We start from the raw sequence: 25,574 nt of genomic DNA, 5'->3' as shown, positions 1-25,574 counted from the left end.
TGAAGCACATCCAGGATTCGTTCATCAACCAGAAATGCATCTTCATGATCCTACTGCCTGCCAATGGTCTCTTTGCCCAAGCTGAGGACCAACGACAGAATGCCAAGCAGGTTCCGTAGTACTTCTTGGTGAGGCTGAATTAAAATATGGAAAATAAAAAGATCAAGCAATATTTACAGACTGACTATCATGTCCTGGAGGAGTCTCCTGGAAGAGACTGTATAGTGGTTTACCTCACTTGCTCCTTGTAAAAAAACCCCATGAGGTAAGTACTATTACAACCATTTTACAGATGAGGAAACTGAAGCATGCAGAGTTAATTAACTTACTTCTGATCACACCACTAATGGTGGGACTCTTGATAATCAAGATCTTTGGCTTTTAATCCAGTTCTCTTTTCCATTAAGATGGAAAATTTCCATGAAACTTAATTTCTGGCTTTGAAGATAGAACTTGGTGGAAAGATAATGGCTTACTCTTTTAGAAGTAGGTTTGGGGAATGCAAGGGAAGGCAGTTCAGACAGTCTCATGGGATGGGAAGAAGATAGTTCTCAAGTCCTTGCCAGACTGATAGATAAGAAAGAACTTGGGGATCTCTCACTTGGCTTCAGGCTTTTTTTACTTCTTGAAATAGAATTAGAATAGATATGTGCATCAGGCAGAAAGAGGGCAAAGGTGTGCCTTGGCCTGCAAGCCTTCATCCACCATCTGGTTTTAATCCACTGGGAAGACTCCTGATATCTGGCCCGTAGAGGCTTCTGTCTGATGCCGAGAACCTGTAAAACCACCATCAATCCAGCTCTGAGTGCACATTTATTTTTTGAGGGTATCTTTGCTGTCAGTCGAGAAGGAAGAAGGATGGACTGGGAATCAGAACTAGCTTCTGTTGCCAGCTCTGCCATGTGATTGCAGGAAAGTTACTGAGCATTTTTCAACTCTGCCTTTCTGTAACATAAGGAAAGTAGATGAGATCAATGTTTTTTAAAAACTCTTTTGAAAACATAAGATCTAGGACATAGAATGCTAATATGTAGTATAGATTAAAAATAGAACTCTTCTTCATGAAGCAAGAATAAGGTGTCCAAATCCGTACCCCTTCTAGAAGCTCCCGAGCCCCCTCGAGAAACCAAGGGTTTTGTGGAATAGCTTGAAAACTGTTAAGTGATCTCTGGGGCCTTAATAGAATTAATTGTATAGGATAAGAACTTGGTGGTCTAAGGTGACTTCTCAAGGCACTCTAAGTGTTAGCTTGAATATTTCCAAATCTTCTAGCCTTATGAAATCATCTTTTATTGTGTATTTATCTTTTTTTTTTTAAAAAACTTTACTTTTTATATTTTTATTGAGAAATCTTCACACACATACAGTCCAACCACAGTACACAATCAGTGGCCCACAATGTCATCACAAAGTTGTATATTTATCACCATCGGCATTTTGAGAACATTTTTGTATTACTTCAGAAGAAGAAATAAAAAGAAAAAAGAAATAACTCATATATACAATACTCCTTACCCCTCCCTCTCACAACCACCAATATTTCAATCTACCCAATTTATTGCCCTTGATTCCCCCCTATTATTTATTTATTTTTATTTATATGTTTTTTACTCATCTGTCCATACCTGGATAAAAGGAGCACCAGACATAAGGTTTTCACAGTCACACAGTCACACTGTAAAAGCTGTATAGGCATATAGTTGTCTTCAAGAATCAAGGCTTCTGGAACACAACTCAACAGTTTCAGGTACTTCCCTCTAACCACTCTAATATACCATAACTAAAAGGGGATATCTATATAATGCATAAGAATAACCCCTCAACTCTGTTTGAAATCTCTCTGTCATGGAAACTTTTTTTGGGGTCTGATTTCTCTCTTCTCCCTTTTGGTCAGGAGGCCTTTCTCAGTCCCATGATGCCAGGTCCCATCTCATCCTCAGGAGTCAGGTCCCGTACAAGAGGGAAGGCAGTGAGTTCACCTGCCGAGTTGGCTTAGAGAGAGAGGCCATATCTAAGCACAAATGGAGTTCTCTGGGGGTGACTCTTAGGCATGATTATCAGTAGGCTTAGCTTATTCTTAGCAGGAATAAGCTTCATAGGCGTGGACCCCAAGATCAAGGGCTCAGCCTATTAAATTGATTGCCCCACTGCTTGTGAGAATATTAGAAATTTCCTAGCTAGGGAAGTTGAATATTTCTACTTTTCTCCCCAGCCCCTCAGGGGACTTTGCAAATACTTATTTATTCTCTAACTAAAATTACTGTGGGATTTATCAGGGCATCACACTAACCTGTACAAACCAACAAGATCTCACACCCTATTTAAGATTCCATGTAATTATGGTGTTTAAGTAAACTGACCATCGTTACATATGTATCTTTTAATAAAATGAACTGGCTCAAGTCTCTGTCCATAAATTTCTCCTTCACCCTTCTCCACTCATGTCTGAAGATTACTGAGAGTTGTACTTGTCTCTTGGTCACATGTCGCTCTTTCTCTGCTTCCTCTTAATATATCTCTCCCCCTCTGTGGCTTGTCTCTTCCTTCTGCCCACATTAACTCAACATAAAGAGAAGTTGCCTTGCCTTTGGTTCTCTAGCAAGAATGACTCACATTTGGTTATGTGGGCAGTTAGTGCTCTTATTGATGGATGGCAGTAATGGAGGCTCAGGGTCACATCACCTTACGGCACAGCAGATACTTCATAATTGAATTTTAGACTCCTCTGTTCTCAAAAGACCCACAGCAGAGCTAGCACTGGGTACTTCTTTATGGATAGTCTTTACTCCTTGAAACCACTTTCCTCCAGGGTGATGAGTCCCCTCACTACCTACTTTCTTACTTCTTTTCTCTTCTTCTGATGCTGGGTCTGTGTCTCCTCTTCTGAGACATTCTATTCTCTGTGTACCCCACAGTCTTCTCTCTCTTATTATTTTTTTTGGTTATTACATAAAAAGGCATTTATCCCTCTCTTTGCTCTTCTCTCTTCTTCTAGACCATGACCATTATACTACCTAAGTAGCTCATTAATGTATTTTGCTTAACAAAAAGCAAGTCTGTTCCTCTGAGAAATTCTGCCAAGATCCTTTAAAATAATATTGTTTCCCTTTCCCACCCTTGGTTAGGAAATTCCATAAGGTATTTATAGTAAGAGGTAGAAAGTGTTACAACACTACCCTAGGTTGGTTAGAAAATTAATGTTGAAACTCATTCTGGTGAACCAACCTTTTAATGACCTAGATTGAAAGTTCTGATGACATGCCTGTCATAGCCAAGTGTATTAGCTTTTTTTTTTTTAAAAGCTGCCAGAATGCACTATGCCAGAAATGAAATGGCTTTTAAAAAGGGAATTTGTTAAATTGCAAGTTTATAGTTCTAAGGCTATAGGAATGTCCGAACTAAGACATCCAGAGACAGATAGATACCTTGGCTCAAGGAAAGCCGATGGGTCTGGAACACCTCTGTTAGCTGGAAAGGCACATGGGCTGGTACCTGCTGGGGCCTTTGGCTTCTCGTTTCAAACAACTTCTCTGGGGGCAGTTTCTTTTTTCATTTCCAAAAGTCTGGGTCTCATGTAAGCTCTGAAGCCTTTTCCAAAATGGCTCCCTCTTAAAGGATACCAGTAAGCACCCCCACCTTGAATGGGTGGGCACACATCTCCATGGAAACTGCCTAATCAAAAGGTCCCACCCATGTTTGAGTGGGTCACATTTCCATGGTAACAACTTAACCGAAAGATCCCACCCAGCAAAACTGAATCAGGATTAAAGAATATGGCTTCTCTGGGACAGAACAGTTTCAGACCAGCACACGAACCTTAAGTTGGCCAGCATGTTCCCCTAACCCTGTACTCTTTCTGTATTCAGCTACAAAATTGTCAGATGTTTCTCCAGGCCTTAATATTCACCCAGAGAAAGAAGATGTTTTTAAGTTTTTGGGGACTACTGTGGGGATATTTGTCAGTGTTCTGGAATTATTATTATCTCTACACCAAAGGAGAAAAAAAAATAGTGCAATGAATACCCATATTCTCATCACTTGTCTTGAATAATTTTCAGTTCATGATAAATTCTATTTTATCTAACTTTTGTTTCATCTTACTTCCTGCAAATAGATTGTTTTGAATCATTCAATTCTTAGTATTTCTGTATGTTTCTCTAAAGGTACATGATCATGTTACTATTATCATACCTAAATATCAATAATAATCCCTTAATATCATCACTTATCTGATCAGTGGTCAAACTTCCTGGTTTGTCTCATTTTTTTTCACAGTTGTTCAACCCAGGATTCATATATCTCTTAATTTTCTCATAATTTATAGGCAGTCCCCTCACAATTTTTTTGCCTTGCAGTCTATTTATTGAAGAAACTGGACTTTTTCTGGAGAGTTTTCCACATTCTTCATTTTGCAGATTATGCCCTCAAACTGTCATTTAATGAGCACCTCTTCCCACTCTCCCTATTATAATTGAACGTTAGATCTAGAGGATCTTCAGATTTAGATTTAGTTTTTGGACAGGACTTCTGTTTATAGATGGTGGTGGTGGTTACTTCCAGGAGGATGTACAAATTTGGTTATTCCTCTTTTATGATAAGAGCCATCAACGATCATTACCTGCATTCATTATTTTATCAGAGCCTGCAAAATGGTATTTTAATTCTATAATCCCTTCTTAATTTATAAATTAGAGTATTTCTTTAAAGAAATATTTTCCCTCCTCAACCATTTGGTTATCATGAAGTATAGTATAGGAAAGGCAAAGTAAATGCTTAATTCTTTCTTCTGCCTACTAGTTTTCAAATGATTGTATAGGTTCCTTAGAAATATATTTTTAGTATCATAGCAAACTCGGGGATTTAAATATATATGATTCATTTCAATCCATTGCAGTTATTACACATATATCAGCATGTCCCCTCTTTGGCAGTGGAATTCTCTCCAATTGGCTCTTGAGCCCTTTGACAATCACAATTGTCCTTGATAACTCCTTTTGTTCGCAAATATGACAAAATGCTCCAGGTTTCACACCACAAATGCAGAATGAGCCATTTTTCCAAGTACACCTGGTTTCTTTTGGTGGGAGTGGGTATTTAGAGACTGCGATCTGAGTGTTAGGGTGTTCATTGCCCATGGAGTGGTGATTATTTCTAGGCCTTTTCAATGGATACAGCCAGGACATATATTTGTATATTTTTAATTTTTCATGAGAAAACACATCATGTGTTTATACTGGTATTTATAGTTCATATTTAGAAATGCAAAATTTTAATCTAAAAATACTTTCTTTCTCTCATGATCCTAACGACATTAGCATAATTATTTCTTAGTTTTATCTTATACCATAAATACTATTTTCAGGATGTTAGTATCATTAACTAACAATATGATTGCTGAAAACAGTTTAAGACTTATTTTCAGTTTTTTTTCCTTAGGTTATATCCCTCCAGGGATGTACAGTTTAATTATTAGGCTTTAAAACCACTTGAAATAATTTTTCCCTATGTGGTTATGCTTCTATCTCAGTACATAATTAGGTCCATTTGTTTTATTTTGCTTTAGATGTTTAGGAATTACTTTTTAACTTTAAAATGTGTTTTGTGCTCTTGTAAAATATTTGCATTTCCAAACTCAAGAAGTCCAGCTCCTATCCCTATCCCCTGACTCTGTCCAGGTCCTACACATGACATTTCTTTCTTTTTTAAAAACATAAGCAGGTACATGCTGTGCTGGTTTGAAAGGATGTATGCCCCCTAGAAAAAGCCATGTTTTAATCAAAATCCCATTGCATAAAGGTAGAATAATCCCTATTCAATACTGTATGTTTGAAACTGTAATCAGATCATCTCCCTGGATGATGTGATTTAGTCATGAGTGGTTGTTAAACTGGATTAGGTGATGACATGTCTCCACCCATTTGGGTGGGTCTTGATTGGTTTATTGGAGTCCTATAAAAGAGGAAACATTTTGGAGAATGGGAGATTTGGAGAGAACAGAGAATGCTATAGCACCATGAAGCACGGTCCACCAGCCAGCAACCTTTGGAGATGAAGAAGGAAAATGCCTCCCAGGGAGCTTCATGAAACCGGAAGCCAGGAGAGAAGAAGCTAGCAGATAACGCTGTGTTCGCCATGTGTCCTTCCAGATGAGAGAGGAACCCTGACTGTGCTCACCATGTGTCCTTCCAGATGAGGGAGGAACCCTGACTGTGCTCGCCATGTGCCCTTCCGCTTGAGAGAGAAACCCTGAACTTCATCAGCCTTCTGGAACCAAGGTATCTTTCCCTGGATGCCTGTGATTGGACATTTCTATAGACTTGTTGTAATTGGGACATTCTTTTGGCCTTAGAACTGTAAACTAACAACTCATTAAATTCCCTCTTTTAAAAGCCATTCTGTTTCTGGTATATTGCATTCCGGCAGCTAGCAAACTAGAATACATGTATAAGTGTGTGTGTACCTGTACCCCCTTTTTGTTCTAAGATAAATGGCAGAATACCATATGTGCTTTTCTCTGTTTCTCTGTTTCTCATTTAACAATATTTACTAAAGACCTCTCTAAGCTGAAAAAACTCTGGTAACCATTGCGGTAGATTGAATTATGTACCCAAACATAGACTTGTACTTAATCTTTTAAACAAACAACAACTTTATATTGCAATAACTGATACAGAACACAAAATTTCTCATTGTAACCATATTTAGGTGTGCAATTCTGTAATATTGTGCTACCATCATCAATATCCACATCCTCTCCCTTCTCAAATACTCAAACAGAAACTTCTAACCCATTCAGTATAATTCGCTCTTCCTGCCCGGTTCCTCTCTGCCCCTGGTAGCCACAAACTACCATCTGTCTCAATGAAATTTGGTTCTTATAGGTATTTTATATAAGTGAGATCATATAGTATTTGACCTTTTGTGCCTGGCTTATTTTGCTCAACATGATGTCTTTAGGGTCCACCCATGTTGAAGAATGCCTTAGGACTTCATTCCTTTTTATGGCCGAATAATATTCCATTGTGTATCTAGGCTGTATTTTGTCCATTGATGGACACTTGGGTTGTGTCCATCATTTGGCTATTTTGAAAAATGTTGCTATAAACTTTGGTGTACAAACATCTGTTTGAGTCCCTGCTTTCAATTCTTTTGGTTATATGCCAAGAAGTGGGATTTCCAGGCCATATGGTAGGTCTATTTTCAATTTTCTTAGGAACCACCAAACTGTATTCCATAGCGGCTTCACCATTCTATAGAAGAAAACATGGGGGGGTTTCATACCTTAGATCGAGTTATGATTTTTTAGATATGACAACAAAAGCATGAGCAACAATGAAAAAATAGATAAAATGGACTTCATCAAAATTAAATCACTTGTATGTTAAAGAATGCTCTCAAGAAAATGGAAAGACAACCTACAGAATGGGAGAAAATAACCATGAACCATATATCTGATAAGGTTAAATATATAGAATATATAAGGAGCTGCTACAAATTAGCAACCAAAAGACATGTTCTTAATCTGCACTCTTGGGGGTTGAGATTGTAAATAAGACCTTTTCGAAGATGCTATTTTCATTTAAGATGTGGGCAACTAAATCAGGGTGGGTCTTAATCCCTATTAGTGGAAGACATACAGAGAAGAAACTGGAAGCCTCAGTCAGAGAAGGCCACAGGGAGAGGCAGGAAATGAGTGGAAACTGGAAGAGCAGATGCGAGGAGAGAGAAATCAAGTAGAGATGCAAGCTCAGGAACCCTGATGACTGCCAATCCCAGAACACTCCAGGTCTGAAGCACGCAAGCCTTTGGACTTCTTGTAGCCTCAAAAACATGAGCCAACAAGCTCTTGTTGCTTAAGCCAATCAACTGTGTGATATTTGTCATAGCAGACAGGCAAACTAAGGCAGCTATCAAAGATATGAAGTGGAAAAGATGAGGAAAGTTAAGATAGCACCACAGAGGACCAAGAGCCAGAAAGATAGACGCCAACTGGAAATAAATAAAAGTCATGAGGAAACAATGGTAAAAATAGTCATTTGAGCTTTCATGTACACATACATATATACCTACTACAGAACATTTAGAAAATAAAGGAGCACATAAGGAAAGGAAAGGAAAAATAGCCACATATCACCAATATCCTGTTACCGTAAAAGGATCTTTGTAAACATTTTGTTGAATGAGCTTCCATTCAAATACTCTCTTAAAACACATTTACAGTAACTGAGTTCTAATTATCATTTTTTCTAAGTTTTCTTTTGCATATGCCCAAGCACATATGTCCTTAAGCTGTGCATTGTATTTATCTAAGTTATCTAAATTGAGCAAAGAGGTGATGAACTGTGATGAGCGTTGAGTTGAAGACCTGGCTACTATAAACCCATGGAGAGCAGCCTCGGTAATGAAATGAGGGACTATCTGTATGTATAATCAGAAGACTTTCCTTTCAAGAAAAATATTTTTTTCCACTGTTGAAGTCTCATAGCTGAATACTTTAGAGGCCAGTAATTAGAGAATGGAAGAATTCTCTGGATTCCCCAGAAAATAGCTTCAGCCTTTCACATTTCTGCATTGAACAAGCAGTGTAAGACAGAGCAAGGAAGCATAAAAGAGAAAGGGGAACTTCTGTTTCCTTCTGACCCTGTAAGGACATAGACAGTGCCTGCTCAGAGGGAAATTTTCTTTGGCATTTCTTCTGTCTGATGCTGCTGCTTTGGAATCCTCCTTTCTGTTGGGATGGGCTTAGATTGCAGGGTGCAGGCTGCAGTCATTGCCTGCCAATCATTGCAGTTTCCAAAGTGGGTGGGAGGTTTGTTTAGCAAAGCCTGGTGACACTTAGAGAACCCACGCTGTTCAAGCATACTTATCACTTTCCTCTGCTCACCTCCTCATCTAGGGCACAGGGTAACCCGAGAAGCTGAGTTTGACCAGTCTTTCTTGTTCATGCTCCACTCGGTACGCAATCTGTGCATTCAACACAGAAGGGAAAGAATGGACTACAGAAGAGCCGACAGGCCAATTTGGAGCTCATCGGTGAGTGCATTTCTTCAGTGTTCCTTACGAAAGGGCAAACTTTGAATAAAACCATATATCCATAAGCAACTTTTTTATTATGGTAAAATGCACATCACATAAAATTTAACATTTTAACCATTTAAAAATGTACAATTCAGTGGCATTACATCAACGATTTCGTGTGACCATCAGCACTATTTTGTTCCAAACCTTTTTCATCACCCCCAAAAAGAAACTCTGTACCATTAGTAGCCACTCCCCACCTCCCCGTCTCCCTCAGGCCCTGGCAAGAACTAATCTGCTTTCTGTCTCTGTGGATTTGCCTATTCTGGATATTTTCTATAAAAGGAATCACGTAATGTGTGATCTTTAGTTACTGGTTCCTTTTACCTAGCATAATGTTTTCAAGGTTCACCCATGTTGTCACATGTATCAGAACTTCATTCCATTTTATGCCCGAGTAATATTCTACTGTACGTACCTACCACATTTTGTTTTTCTAGTCACCTGTCGATGGACGCTTGGATTGTTTCCACCTTTTGACTGTTGTGAGTAGTCCTGCTATGAGCAAGTACTTGTTTCAGTTCCTGCTGTCTAGTCTTTTGGATATATACCCTTGAGTGGCATGCTGGGTTATGAGGTGATTCTATGTTTAACTTACTGAAGATCTGCCAAACGGTTTTCCACAGGTCTAATATACTTTTTAAAAAAATTCATAAAAAATTTTAATCTATCTATATATATATGGATGAAATATATATATTACTTTTTTTTTTTTTTTTTTTAGAGAGGGAGGAAGGGAAGGAAAGACAGAGAAGGAAGGAAGGATGGAAGGAAGGGAAACATTTTTAAACATTTTCTTGTTTTATTATATTTTGTTTGTTTGTTTGTTTTTTACATGGGCTGGGGCCGGGAATCGAACCGGGGTCCTCCGGCACGGCAGGCAAGCACTCTTGCCCGCTGAGCCACCGCGGCCCGCCCTATATATTACTTTTTAAATCAACTTCATCCAGCTATAATTTACATGTAATAAATACTTTAAGTTCAGTGAGTTTGGACAAATATATACACTCGTCTATCATACTTTTTAAGATTGTAAATTTTCCATATGGGAGGCCAGTTCAGGAAAATTTAGGATGTACTTTTAACATTTCTCTTTCCTTTCCTCTATTCGTATGTCCCTTGCTTCTCCAAGTGTCCAGGTTTTTCATGTTGTCCTTGAATTCCCAGTTTTTCCTGACATAAACCATACTGGCCAACTGTTTTCTTTCCTAACTGCCATCTCACCATCAGATCTTACCTATTCCCTGTCCCATTCTTTCATAGCACTTAGGAAAGGACAAATCCATTCTATTGCATTTGGATGTACAATGAAGGATCCAGTATATCTGAATTTTGGATGAACATTGCAATGATGTGGGGTTTTTCAAAATGTATACTTTCTGCCCTCAACTAATGAACCATATGTTCTGGAGGGTTAGTTCGGGATGTGTATATTGAAAAGCTCCACCAGAGGATTCTGTTTAATAATCAATGGATTAATATATTGCCTTGATAGTTTACAAGTTGATACAGGTTGTTCAAAGTGTAATATTTCATCCCGAAGACCATGACTGACGATGATGTTTCTGGTACTGAGGCAGGTATATGGAGGAGACATTTTATAATAGGAGGGGGCTCTGGATGCTTTTAATTCACTCTGAGTAGGGAGCTGCTTGATTATAGGGCTGAAGCATCAGGATTCTAGGAGGCTATTTTGGTTATGGTTGAAAATAAGCAGCCCCGTTAGAAAAGCAGACTCCTGAATCTTGCAGAGACTTGGTATAAAGGCGCAGAATGAGTTGATTGGAAACTGCTGGGCTGGAATAAAAATCTTTTACTATAAAATTTACGGATCCAAAAATAACAATTACTTCAGTGTGCTCCAGGAAAAGAGAATAGACCTGTGTGGAAATCAGCTGATTTGAGAAACAAGAGTTAATATGGTATTCAAGATTTCAAGCACAGTTAACATGGCCTAAGTATGGGAATTGGCTGGAAGACTGTGAGGGCATTATTAGCTGTTCAAAGATGAGATAGAAACTTAAAAGTTTTTAGTTTAGAAATTTGTGATTTTTTGGGCATTACTTGATTCTATACTTATGCTGAGTTTATTTAATATATGTACTTTTTCAATTTTAAACATTTGTATCCTAACATCTTCCACTGATTTTCCATACCCTAAAACTGATCTTTCTTGAATTGTCACACGTGTTCCACCACTTGCTACAAGCATTTACTATGAGGGTTCGTTCACAAGGAGGAAACTTTAAGAATGTGCTACATATGCTGCATCATCTTATGTTTAAGACATCACAACCTGAAACCCACTCCCAGTGTGTCTCAGTTTCCAAATCTATACAATGGAGATGATGGGGCCAGTGAACTCATGTGGGTAGTTTAAAGATGATTTAGCTAATATTTTGGGAAGCTCATATGAAATTACTATCTCTTTATTAAGATATTAGCAATGAAGAAAAAATATCTCAGCACTGTTTCCTTTAAACACTTGTCAGAAATACTATCAAACATAGTTTATATAATTCAGGAGATAGTTTTTGCTTAGTTGATACCCTGGGCTGGGAAAACAGGTGTGTTAAGCTGACAATGCTGCCAAATTCAAACATGGGCTGAGATATGAATAGTGGTGCTAATTGCGCAGAGTAGAACTGGTAGCCAAGTAGTGTAATTGAGAAACCCACTAAACGTAACTTCACACTGGCCATGCTAAAAATAATATCCAAGTGGTGACTGATATGCTGACTTTATTTGCCTGTTTCGCTCCCGTAGGAATACATTATATTATTCTGTGTTCTCTGATTTGACTTGCTATTGAAATCTGAATATAATAGGAAAAAAAGGAAAAATATGAAGAATTTCAGCATGTAATACACATTCTCAAAATCTAGGTTCTGTTGCTGTGTTTTAGAAAGCTGTAAAGGAGGGGCTACCTGGCTAAATAATACAGTAAATAAACTAGTTCAATGTCACACACAAACAGATACTGAACAACACTTTTTTTAATTACATATATTAATTTGATAGTTTGTAGCGTGGCAAAATGAGCAATTGAACTCTTAAAATGTGAAATATATGCGTGGCGATTTGCCTTGACCATTTAAGCAAATAGTCCATAATTCCACCATAAAAGCAAGCCACAAGCCAAATACATGTTTAGGGCTACGTTGAAATGTGATTGTTGTGTGGGCCCACTTTAAAGAAAAAAAAAATGCCCTCATTCCATTGACTGTACTTTAAGATAATGGTACTTGTATTTGAGCAAATGTAACTAAGTATATATTCATTATGCTTATAGCTAGTAAACAATTATAAAACTGAAATATATGTACAGAGTAAATACCAAGAAAATTACTACACCAATGAAATCCAAATTCTACACTGATTTAAGAAGACTTAGTTGTGGATCACATTGTGACTTTGAGTCTTTAGTTCTGCATTTCTACAGTTAGACCATAGAGTGGTCATTCATTAGTTCACCGTGATTTCCTTTGGCCTTGTATTAGCACAAATGCATCATTTCTATTTTAATTCTCCCTCTTCTTTCTCCTCATTCGCCCATGTAAATTAAAATAGGACCACGTGGTACCACTGCAATAGAAAAATGCAAGCACAGGCATCAAAATTGAGTGGAAGTGCTAATTTATAATGTGATTATCTGCATGATTTATGCTTTCATAAATCTCTTAGATTATCATCACAAAGAAAACACAATTTAAACATTTTGTTCTAGGCAAGCCAGCAGGACTCTCTTCCCACCCGCAGTTTGTTCCCGATGGACTTAATTTGTGTTTGTCCTTGATTTCCTGGTTCTAAAAGTTTTGCTTTGCCACTTGACCTCAATACCCACCTCTGGCCTCTTCAGATTTAGTAGTTCCCTAGAATGTACATCTAGCATTTTGGACTGCTGAACCTTTCCATGGATTTTGTTTTTTCTGACTCCTGTAGTTAGAATGGGAACAGAAAATAGGCTGAGCAAGGAACGGCATACAGAAAAAACCCTACAGCCTTCCAGACTCCCCTTCTGGCCACTGCAGTCTGTTGGGAAGCCAAGGAATCAGTTCATATATGGAATATACCCCACATCATTCCCCTGCCTTCTTCCTCTCCCCCTCTATCCCACTTTGCATACCACAGTCTGATCAGTTGTCCTAAAATGCATTTGGATAAAGATGTTGACTTTTTCTCATTTGCCCACTGAATAGTTTATACTGCTTCACTATGCATTCAACCCCCCCTTATATTTTATCCTCATTTTACCTTTATCTCCCAAGCTCCACCACCCCTTACAGTACACCATGGTCTCGCCAAATTGGATTGCTGTTTGTTCCCTGTGCTTTCTACTTCTGTCCTTGCTCATGCCATTCTGTCTGCCTGGAATGCCTCGTCCTCCCATCTGTGCCTGCTGAAATCTGACTCGTGGCTTAATGCCCAACTCAGATGCCTCCTACTCTGTGGTGACAGCATTCCCTCATCCTCCCGCTGGACAGAGACTCCTTTTGATTTCCTGGGGATCCTTGCTCTTTCTCTCTCTGACTCCAAGTTCATCCTGCCTCATATGATCGCTTTTGTGGACACACCTTACCTCTCTCCTAGCACAGTGTCAGATTCCTGGAGGCTCAATTCACTTCTGTTTTCCCCACTGTCTAGCACAGTGCTTTTGGCATAGGAGAAACTAACTACTATTTTTTGCATACATTGGAAAAAAAGAAAACTGAAATCCAGAAAGGGTTTAACACAGCTCTAAGTAATAGATGCTATTTTATCTTCAAAAAAGAGCAAATCAACTAGTAAAGCCTGATAAATTTTTCCAGGTTTCAGCCCAGATAGTTATTTTCATGCATGATCAGTGACAAATTTGACCATTTGTTCAAAGGTAGAAATGATCATTACAAAGAATAGGCAGCCAATTCCTACCCACTAAAATGAAAAGAGACGTTTAATGCATGTTTAGGAGATCTAATGGGAAAGCAGAGCAATGGCCCAAAACTGGTCCAAGGACATGTTATTAACCCAAGAGAAACTATGTTTACAGAAGAAGCTGACTCTGGGGATCTATGAGCCCCTGTACTTTTTGGCAATTTTTTTTAACTGTCAACTTGTAAAACATGAATAACAAATTCACATTGACTTCACTGACTTAGTTTTTACTTATTTATTTTCTTTCCATGTAGCCTATATTAATGGGAAAATGAAAATACATAGAGATGCATTCTTTTACTAAACTCTGACACGAAACTAAGGTCAAACATATCATTCGGAGAAATGTTTTGGGGTTTAAATAAATAAATTTCTCCCACTTGGCCCTATTAGGATAAACACCTTTATGAATGGGCATATTTTTCCCCGATGGAATTTATTTTTCTTTGAGTCTAAATACATTGCTTTCTCCTTATTGCATCACTCCTGGTTGCCAGAGTTATAATACATTTATCAAAAGGAGGTGCCTGTCTCACAGACAGTCTTCGTTATGTGGAGGATGGCCTAGTAGGAAAATCTTAACGATGAGAAAGCACCTTCTCGGGAGCCTGCCCCAGGGCACGATGGAGCCACCACGGTGGACCATGGCGTCTATAGGAGAGTAGGTGGCGGCCTGGCGTCTGGGAACCTGACCCCTGGCAGTCAAAGGTTGTCGCAATCCTGGAGGCATCGGGAACAACACGTTGGTTTTTGTACTTAGGGTCATGGTGCGGTATCCTGAAGAAGTTGCAAAAATACTGGAAAATTCTTTGCTCTGAAAGTTAAACTTTAAGCTCAAGGAACAGTCGTAGTGATATGCAGGGTCCTGGGAGGGACAGCCCTGCCTCCAGGGCTGATGGAAGCCTGGCTTAGTGCTGTAACGTACCTAAAGGAAAAATACATTTGCCTATTAGAAAGAGGGAATGTTTTTACTACCCAGGGTTGTACAAAGAATCAGTGAGAGACACGCTGCCTGTACCGTTCTGTGCTGGTTTGAAAGGATTTATGTACCCTAGAAAAGCCCTCTTTTAATCCCAATCAATCTTGCGAGAGCAACGGTTTCTTCTAATCCCTGTGCAGTACTATAGGTTGGAAACTTAATTAGGTTATCTCCACAGAGATGTGGCTCAATCAATTGTGGGTATTAAACGTGATTAGAAGGAGGTGTGTCTCCACCCATTCTAGTGAGTCTTGATTAGTTTACTGGGATCCTGTTAAAGAGGGGACATATTTGAAGAAAATGCCTTTTAAGAATGATGAGAAAGCCACAGCAGAGCCGATCAGAACCATGAGGCTGAGAGAATCACAGAGTCCACCAGCCAGTGACCTTTGGAGATTCTGAGAGAGCAGAGAAGGATGACAGAATGACATACCAGAAGAAGCAGAGTCCACAAGCCAGCAACCATTGGAGCTGAAGAAAGAGAATGCCTCCTGGGGGGCTTCATGAGCAAGAGGCTAGGAGAGAAAGCCAGCAGGTGCTGCCGTGTTCGCCATGTGCCCTTCCAGCCGAGAGAGAAACGCTGAACATCATCAGCCTTCTTGCACCAAAGTATCTTTTCCAGGATGCTTTGGGTTTGTTTTAATCTGGGCAATTTCACAGCCTTAGAACTGTAAGCTAGCAATTTATTAAATTCCCCTTTTTCAAAGCCATTCTGTTTCTGTAATATAGTATTCCGGCAGCTAGCAAACTAGAACACCTTCTAAGCATGTGTGGGAAGAGAATATCTGGCCAAGGGCTCTTTGGCTTGGTGTGTGGTTATATTGCAAAGCCCACGGTGAGACCACTCCTAATGTGGGGATGGAACCAAGAAGCTGTAGCCAGAGTACTTTAGCTCCTATTGGTAAAACCCTTCCCTCCTGCAGACATCTGGCCATCTTTACCTGATGCCATTTAGAATTTGATTCCTTTGATGTATGCCTCCTTTCTGATTATGACTTGGCTTCCCATATAATTTTGCTTGTGATGGAGAGTTATGCCCACTTTACTTGCACAGAGAATTCTTGTTTCTGTGACAGTTATATTTCTGGAGGCAAAATAATGTATTCCATAACCTTGTGACTGAGGACAAAGTGAATGGATTTGTCTCTGGTGTTGACAAAATCTCCTTTCTGAGGCTGGGAAGCTGAGGGCCAGCCTCTGGACTCAGATCAAGCAAATTCACAAAGGAGCTGCCATCTTTTGAGGCCACTGGGGTCTCTGTCCTGAAGTTTAGCTGGATGGAGCAGGCAGAGCCCACACATTTGGACATTTGTGTGCTTTTCTCATCATTCAATCTGGCCTCTGTTCAGTTCTCAAAACTGTAGGTTCACCTGGAAGAAGAGGCTCCATTTTCAAATTTATGGAAAGGCAGTCTGTCCTTGAACTACAACCTTTGTGTTGGTTGCTGTAATGCTAATGAAAAATGTTTTAGGGCAAGCCACTTTATAAACGTTTAAAACATCACTGGCCATATCCTGAGACCCGGGGCAAAGATATTAAAATATGTGGATCATTTATCAGTATCAGGAAAATTAGAAGCTTCTAAATTAATACCTGTGCAACTATTCTGGTATACTATGCTCACCACCAAATGTATACCAAAAATAAATGCGAAGCGATCTTGCATCATTCACTCTGGAGAGCACTAATGTGGGGGAAGATGGTCAAAGTAGGTCTCTGAGAAAAACTGTACATCTGAGAAAACCTGTGGCACTCTGCCACGGAAAGAGTCTTTTTCTCTACCCCCATCCCGTCACACTGCCCTAAGTTTGGAAGCCTTCTAGTTCTCTGTCTCAAATTTCAGTCACATCAGCCTAACATTTTCTAAGATACCCTGGAAATTCTTCAAGATATTGAATTCTAGCATTGCTGTTTAGGTAGGACCTTATACTTGAGCATTTTTACATAAGCAATGAATCAAACACCACAATTTAAAACACCAAAATTTTAAAAAGCTTAATCTGATCAATCAAAACATTTTGTTTGTAATATTTCAATTTCTGCATTTTCGAGAGGTGTCTTCAGAGCCTACTGCAAAGGTTAGGAAGCCCAGTACGTTTCTGAAAATGTTGTTATTGTGACCAACAACAGCTGCAGTAATATATTTTGTCCCTTAGCCCATTTTAAAAAGGAGCCCAGTTGACCAAGAATATTGCAGAAACTGACCATTGAGATAAGCATTTCCAGCTGCCATGACAGGTTTCCAGAAGTTTCACTTCATTATCTTTGATCCTTTTATCTGGTTGTCAGTTTAGGGTATTTGGTAATGAAACTCCAGTACCCTTCTTGTCTGTGTCTGTATTTTTACAACACTGGCACCAGACTCTGTCTGCCAGAGCAATCCCACGGAGAGGATCAATTAGCCTGGTTGACTCCAGAAGGTCTGTTCAAAAAGGCAGAGCCCTGTATAAATAGGGTTAACTCTTCAGAACTTACTGGAACTTCAGCACTTACTTTGCATCTTACTGGAAGGTGTTTTTCAGAAGCCAAGGGAGTGTTTTTTATATATACACATGATCTTTTAACAGGAAAATACTTCTTATTTGCACTTGGAAAAGATTATTTTGTGGCTCAGTATGATAAGGAAAGTGAAGTCCAGAGAAGAGTATCTTTCTATAGACTCTTGTTATCTGTTGAAGGAAGCCCTATCCTTTGAGTATTTCCTATTTACTGATACCTGACATATGCTGGTGAACTTTGGCAATTATTTCTGTTACTGTGTTTCTTTCAATGTTTAGCACTCCTCTTACACTAACCTTTTGAATCTCCTCAGAAACACCAAGTATCTAGTGGGAACAGACACAGACACATCACAGTCTAGAGCCGATTACACATCATAAGCTGAAAAGGATGCATTCTCACTGATTTAACACTTAGGGTGGTGCAATTAGTATGAACTAATGTATGGGTATAGCTGGGAGGGACTCAAGTGTAAATAGGGTTTTCTGTTTCCCCATGGAATGTTTGATTATGAATCATATGTGCATATTCATACATTTAATCTGTGTTTGCAATGTCCTCATTCATGTATTATTTCATTTTGACTCCGTGAATTAAGAAGTAGATATTTTTATGAAGAAATTGAGTCTCTAAGAGGGTAAGTGCCTTGCCGGGTAGTAATGGTAAAAATAACACTAATAATACTAATGATAAGTGGATGAAATCTTTCCACTGATTGTTAGACCTATATAACTAGATTTGCTTATTTGGCATATCTAGTTTCATGTCTCTTAAGCAATTAAATTAATCCAAAATGAATTCTTGACTCTATTCCTAACTTGTTTCCTTCACTTTCACCAGTCTATACAAGTAAATAGCATCACTGTTGTCTATGTTTAAAACTGAAGCATTGTTCTTTTTTTTAAAAAAAATTATTAGACAGGTCATATGTTTACAGAAAAATGCAGAAAATACAGAGTTCCCATATCCCCCCTCTCTATTATTAACATCTTGTGTTGGTGTGGTACATTTGTTGCAATGAATGAGGAAATATTATTAATGCTGTACTGTTTGCAATAATCCATGGTTTAAATTAGGGTTCTCTGTACAGACCTATGGCTTTTTTTAAAAAAATTATCCTAGTAACATATATACAACCTAAAATTTCCCCTTTTAACCACATTCACATATATAATTCTGTGCTGTAAATTAGATTCAGAATATTGTGCTACCCTTGCCACTGTTCATTTCTAAAACGTTTCCATCATCCCAAACAGAAATTCTATACTAGTTAAGAACTAATTCCTATTCTCTCCCCCGACCTGAGCCCCTGGTAACCTATATTCTAGTTTCTGACTCCATGAATTTGCTCATTCTACGTATTTTGTAATAGTGAGATTGTACAATATTCGTCCTGTTGTGTCTGGTTCATTTCACTCAACAAGATGTCTTCAAGGCCCATCCTTTTTATGGCTGAATAATATTCCATTGTCCCTATTTACCATGCTTTGTTTACCCATTCATTAATTAATGAACACTTGGGTTGCTTACATCTTTTGACAATTGTGAATAATGCCACTATGAACAATCGCATGCACATATCAGCTCAAGTTTCTGCCAAGCATCATTCTTGATTCTTATTTCTTTTTTCACAATCCCCTACATTTAAGCCATAATCAGTATATGTCATCACTTCCAAAATATATCTTCTTTCCACTCCTTTCGATTACTACAGCCAGCACATAAAAGTGGAGTACTACCATCTCTTGCTGGGTTATAATAGTGTCCTTCTACAGGTTTCCTATATTTTACTCATCCTCACCTCCAGCCAGCTCACCATATAGTAGCTAATATGATCCAATATGTACATTGGATAATGTCCTGCTTCTGTTGGAAATCCTTTGATGGCTTCTCTTTGCTCTTGGGGTAAAATCTGTCTTCTTTTAGCCTCACTTACAAGATCTAGTTCTGTCCAGTCTTGTTTTGTGCCCCTGTGCCCCTGGCTCATCATACCCCATTGATCCTAATCCTATTTCTCACTTTACATGTTACGTTCACTCCCATTTCAGGATCTTTGTGTGATCTGTTCCTTCTTTCTGGAGTGTTCTTTACATGGTGGCTCAGATATGAGCTTCAATATTACTTGTATACAGAGTTCTTCCATGGTAATATTATCTTAAGTAGCTCTTTCCCGTTATTTCCTATTTCCTATTGTCTACTTCCTCCCTAGTATTTATCACAGTCAACACTTTTTGAACTTGTTTGTGCTGTCTGTCTACCTTACTGGATGGGGAGCTCCATGAGGCCAGTGACTGTCTTTCTTGCTTGCCATTGTATCCCTGGCTTAGCACAGTGTCTTGCACATAATAGGCACTTAATAGATAGTTGTGAACAAAAGAGTAAATGAACCACTTAGTTAAAATCTCTCATGTTAGGCATGGAACTTTAAGGAACTTTGCCTAGAGTTACACGGGGAACCCAGCCCTTTCTGTTCCTGGCCTTGGATTCAGTTGGACAATGATGTTAAGGTATTGGAAACTGTTTCTGAGGCATCATGTACTGGGTGACTAGCTCCATTTGAAGCTAAAATTTAATTTAGGAAGTAAAATATTATGACTCTGAGTTGGAATTTAAACAAGGTCTTTTAGCATATTTTTTGAATGTTATAACTCTGACAAATCTACAATCACACATTTCTGATATTTTGATCAATAAGAATAATATAAATTAAGAAGGAACTTTGCTATTAAAAGTCACAATTTTTTTAAAGGATCATTCAGTGTGGTCAATTTGTGCAATAATAATTCTTGAAAAATGACTGAGTGGGCCCCGTTTTTTCTTTTTTTTTTTTTGTCTATTTTCCCACCTGGCGCTTCCTCCTTTAGGGCTTTAGAAACACCTGCAAAGATCCTACCTGACAGGAGCATAGGATGTTTGCAAGGCACATCGTATAAGAGAAGCAAACACTTCTGACTAGCTGGGGATAAAAATGGGGATATAGGAGGTGCTGAGGCAATGTTTTCTGTGATCCAGACTTACATTGAAATCACCTTCCTGCACGGCACCTTTCACATGGATTTGCTTGGTGTAGTAGACACTTTGGCCCTCCTCCCCAATTCCATTTACAGGCTGGTGTGCCTATCTGCCAGCTGCCGTGAGGGTTGGCTGCGAAGCAGCTCAGAGCTGTATGTGTCTTGCAAGCATTTAGCTTAGGAGATCTGCCTCCTCTAGAAATGCTTGGGAGTTATGCTTCCTGCCCACCCCCACCCACCCCAACAAAAGGCAGCCTACAGCCAATGACTTTCTTATTGGTATGAGAGGCTGGGTCCTTTGATACAACACGGGATGATGCTGTGTTTCTATTCATGCTCCGAGGTTCCGTGTGTGATCAGGTTGCAGGTGAACTTCAGCTGAATGCATATCTTCACCAGACCTAGCCTTCCATCACTCCTTTGCAGGTTTTACCTGCATGCATGTCTAAATAAACTGCTTGCTTGCTAATCCCTATCCCAAACTCTGCTTCTAAGGAACCTGACCTAAAACACTTAGACTTTGGGAGCAGTTGTAAATGAGGGAATCAAGGCATTCTCTTGGTGGCTTAGAATGCTGGCATCTCTGTTATCCACAGTCCCCAGGAATGGGATATACCCCAAGAGGTCAGCCTGACCTTTCCCAGTGGTTAAGGGGCTCCTTCTATATACTTCACAACCCTCAGTCTCCAGGTCTTAAGTAGAAACAGAGTGGTTTTCTAAATACTAAGCCATCCTCCTATGTCTACCTGCCATTAATCTCAGGTTAAGCACCTCTGACCTTCATCTGTCTCAAAAGAAGTCTGTCATGTAAGAAAATAAAATGTTTGGTGCTCATTTGCACACTATTTCTTCAATTCCTCTTGTCTCCCTACCCTGTTCTATGAAACTACGCCCATCCTTCCCATCTTTTGATAAACTAGTCTGGGCAAATTTAGTACTAGAAATGCTGATTTAACTCAGAAAAGGCTGAGGAGAAAGGTTTGCTCCTTGACCCAGAGAATTCCTAGGAAGTAGAGTGATTAAGTTTAGTCATAGGCTGAGTTGCCTGGGAAGCAGACCCTGAGTGAGAAATTACTATGCACAAGGCTTTTAGGGAGTGCTTTGGGGATCCTCAGCCATGGAAGGGAGGAGGGGGAAGCAGTGGTGGGCAGAGGGAGAAGGGTGAGCTGCAATGCAGTCTCCATGGAAGCCTCAGCCAGCCCTTGGGGAGTTCTGAGGCTGGGATGATCCTGCAGAGTCACCCTTATTTAAGCAACTGAGCAAGACAATCATATCACCACATCGATGGCTCATTTGATGCAGGGTGCCCCAAGAAGACATGCGATCTTGACCATGGAGGCTCTCTTCAAGGAACACAATCTTCAAAGGGAGCTGAGAACTGAGAACTGCCTGTCTACAGCACTCCCAGCAGCTGGGGAATAGGCCCTTCCTTCCCAAATAGGAAATCTGGCTGGTGCAAATACACATACCACCACTTCTGGGTTTAGCTGCTCCTGGGACGGATGGATACATGGTCTGCTGTTCTAAAATTTACTTAAAGTGGTTTTTTCCTCTCAGGACACACTTGACTCAAAAGCTTGCTTTCGAAATATGTAACTGGGAGACTTCCAACGGAGGGAGGCTCTGTCTACCTCTAGGATATTGTAGTTGGGTAGAGCTAAGTTTGAGAATAGGCTTCTTTTTATGATGCCTTCTGGCTGCTGATCCAAGAAGGAAATAGAGATTTTGAAGTGCTGGGAGCTCTATTAGAGGGTGATGTTTTTGTCATATAAGATTATGAATTCTGTTCCTAGTATCATATGGCTTAAATTTAGCTAGGAGCTGGAATGGCTTTGTGTCTTTGATCACATACCTATTAAAAGAAAGCCCTGGGCTATAAGAGAAAGGCTTATCAGAGTTTCTCTTGGTATTCTGGAAATCTTGGAAGAAGAAAGACTATTTGAGAAGTGAGGAATTTGATAGAAAATCAAGTAGACGTGGGAGAACTAGGCTCAGGAGAGTATCAATGAAATTAAAAATGTCAGTGCATTGCCTTGATCAAATGCAAGACATCCAAATACTTTGTATTTTTATTTCCATTTTTAAAAAACCTGCATTTTCCCTCATAGTCTTTGCATTTCTTCTGATTAAAAATATGCCTAGAGGTAGAACCCCTTTCTGTAAAATGGAAATGATAGATCAACCAGCTACAATGTTTTAAAATTATGGGTTGTAAAGCATTTTGCAAATTACTACCCTTGCAGAGCACTTGAATATACTGTATGTGTTTTGAGTAGCCCATCAAATTGCTGCAGGATTTAATCTAATCTCAAAACCTTCTTTACCCCTCTAACTAAATGCCTGTTAGACCTGCACAGATTTGAAAATGAGCTAGGATGTTGCCAAAAACCTGTAAGGGGATTCTGTTTGGTGTAATTAGGTAGCACATTTGGCATTAGGAGTTTCCCAATCTTGTCAATGATCTGTTCAGAAGAAATGAAGCCTCTTCACTTTAATTTAGGCAGTGCCTCTATTGGTCAGCCACCCGGATAGGACTCATAGCTTATCATGGTTTACTGCCCTGCTACTGAAATAATTGGTAACAAGCCTCAACCACATGAGTGTAGTTCCAAAAGGGACCTGGGAAATTCCACATAGTTTCAGGTTGTCCAGGAGACAGTAGACCCTGCTCGTGGGGGTGATCTTGTCTAAAATCTCTAGACGGGGTTAATTTCCATCTTCGTTGTTTTATCGACTGGAAAATAGAGTATAGAAAAGATAGTTTTATCCTTTCACATATCCGTATTGGAGAACCAAGTAAAATACTGAAGACCTAATAAGATTTAGCTTTGCAGCAATATAAATAATTTAATCAGATTAATGACATTGTTCTACCTGAGGGGTTCCATAATTAGTGGATTATTGAAGCCACGTGAAAGTTATCTGCCATTAGCACCTGGAGGAATTCCTGTTGTCTTAGACTGTGGAATCCAGCGATATGAATATTCCTGTCACGCAAACTGTAAAGATAATAAGCCCCTGGCATTTTGTAAGCTATATAAATCCACAGATTTCACATTAAATATTTAAGGCACAGGAGGTGTTATTTGTTAGAGTATAGATAAAGGGAGTTCAATGGCTTCAGCCCTTATTTTCCCTTACAGAAGGTCTCTTTCTTTGTTGAAGATATTTTCAAGCCGTTTTTATTGCGGGTCTGTTCCTCCTCCCCCTTTTTAGTTTGTATATATATTTTTTGTTCTCTAGAGGTTTTCATTGGAATTTGTATGAGAGACATTCAAAATATTTTTTACAAAAGGTTTGACCTTACAAAAAAAGAAATTCATGCCAGGGGTGCAAGTGGATATGATCCCAAGTAACATCTCAATATATATATATATAGTGAATGCTAGAAATCAGTGAAACGACCATCCCTAAAATATTTGATAAGCAAGATTTTTCAGCCATTTGCATTTTGTTCCTTTCACTTAGCTCCTATTTAACTGTGGAAAAAAAGACCCACCTTTAAATGTGAACCTAGTATTTAGTTTTTATAGCTTTGAAAGACTTTTTGCATTAATATAACATATAAATCAGAAATTAAAAGTACTGTGTGAGACCATTTGTCTAAATTATTGGGTAGGAATCAGTGTAGTTTATGTAGAAAGACACCATAGCTGCTTTGATTTTGGCAGGACCTGCTGCTGGGATGTGAAGTGTTTCCTCATTGGGTGAAGAGGCTGCCTACTTAAAAGAATGGCTCCATTCTTTTGTTCATTCATTCACATGTTGGGTTTTGTTAGGAGAGGGATGGCATGTTCAAGTGGGTAAATTGAAGAGAAATGTATGAAGAGACCGTATGGAGACATATGGGCTAGGCTAAGCAACAGTGAAGCACTCCAGGTCTAGCAAAAGTGGAGAGCCTTTATCACACTAGGGGTGAAGGGGGAAGGAAAGGAGGTGGTTACTGGTTTTGCACAGGTATAGAAAAGCAGAGTCCAATATAAATCAACATGAATTGTCATCATCACAAAGGAATTGGTTGTCAACCCAAGGCCTGGCAGGGAGGTTGAGCTAGTGGAATAAATACCTTCAGACCTCTTCTTCCCACCCTCTGTGCCATTGAATGAACTCAGTTGAAAGCTGGAGGGCAAGAGAATCTGGGTTGCTATCAATGGAAGTCAGGGTCCCAGACTTCCTGGGCCACAGAGCAGTGTGGGATGGGTAAAGAATGGGTCAGATTGGCAAATGTAAAATATCTGGCACAATAGTAATAATGTCTGAAAATATTTGGTGGAGTTCTTCTGATAGAGGCTTTATAGAAACAACTAAAGCATTCATAAAGAGAACAACAGAATTTAAATAATGATCTGTGCTATATAAACTGGCAATACTGTTAACTGTGAATATAATATATATTTGCATATATCACAAAACACCACTCCTGCTTCTCTAGAGAATTTACAAACTCAGTAGCCAAATAGGGGTAAAGGAATGTCATAATCACATTCAGATTCTTCTTTATTTAGGCTGGCTCAGTGTTACCTTTCTCTATATTGTTACAATTCCATTACAGCCTGTATTGTATGACCTTGTACCAGGGTTTTTATATGGATTGTAAAAAACTCACTGCCTGTATTTCTGAAATGGTCCAAAGTTCATAGATCAGATATAGAGTTTTCATAAATATTCTACAGCCCTGGCTATCTTTGTTCCCAATGTGTTACTGCACAGATTCGTGCAATGTTAAAATTTAGTGAAAATTGCTCTTCAACATATTCCTAGTTTTCAATTATTTGGTTAGAGTTTCCCTTTCTCTATTCTCCACGGAGGCAGCAGAAGCACTGGCTTTTTCCAAAGAGAGAATTAAAAAAAAAATTCTCTTAGGTGAAGTACCCCCATAAAAATTTTCCCTACTTTGCTGTAACAATAGCCTCTATACTTCCTTCTGCACATCTCCTTATATTCCCCTCTGTGCTCCCTGTATGCTTCTCCATAATCTTGTCCCAGGTATATTATCTTTGCATCTTTTAGTTTGCCCTTTGTCTATTTTAATACCCTCTTTCACATGGATTGTGCATTGTGAACAGATTTCTTTCTTTCTTTTTTTTTTCAAA

The 25,574-nt window shown here is 39.0% G+C and overlaps 1 long non-coding RNA gene across 2 annotated transcripts in view; it reads left to right on the top strand.

The window, feature by feature from the left end:
- LOC143661475 (uncharacterized) overlaps window positions 1–25,574 on the top strand; it is an 83,764-nt gene that overhangs the window by 39,412 nt on the left and 18,778 nt on the right. The window contains exon 2 of one of the 2 annotated variants that reach the window (XR_013164623.1): window positions 8,897–9,033. The exons of the other annotated variant lie outside the window; for it this stretch is intronic. This is a non-coding gene — a long non-coding RNA (uncharacterized LOC143661475). The remainder of the gene's footprint in view (window positions 1–8,896; window positions 9,034–25,574) is intronic. 2 annotated transcript variants of the gene reach the window in all.

The sequence above is a fragment of the Tamandua tetradactyla genome, chromosome 2 (assembly GCF_023851605.1).
Source record: "Tamandua tetradactyla isolate mTamTet1 chromosome 2, mTamTet1.pri, whole genome shotgun sequence".
Lineage (NCBI taxonomy): Eukaryota > Metazoa > Chordata > Mammalia > Pilosa > Myrmecophagidae > Tamandua > Tamandua tetradactyla.
This window is presented reverse-complemented; position numbering and strand designations above follow the sequence as displayed.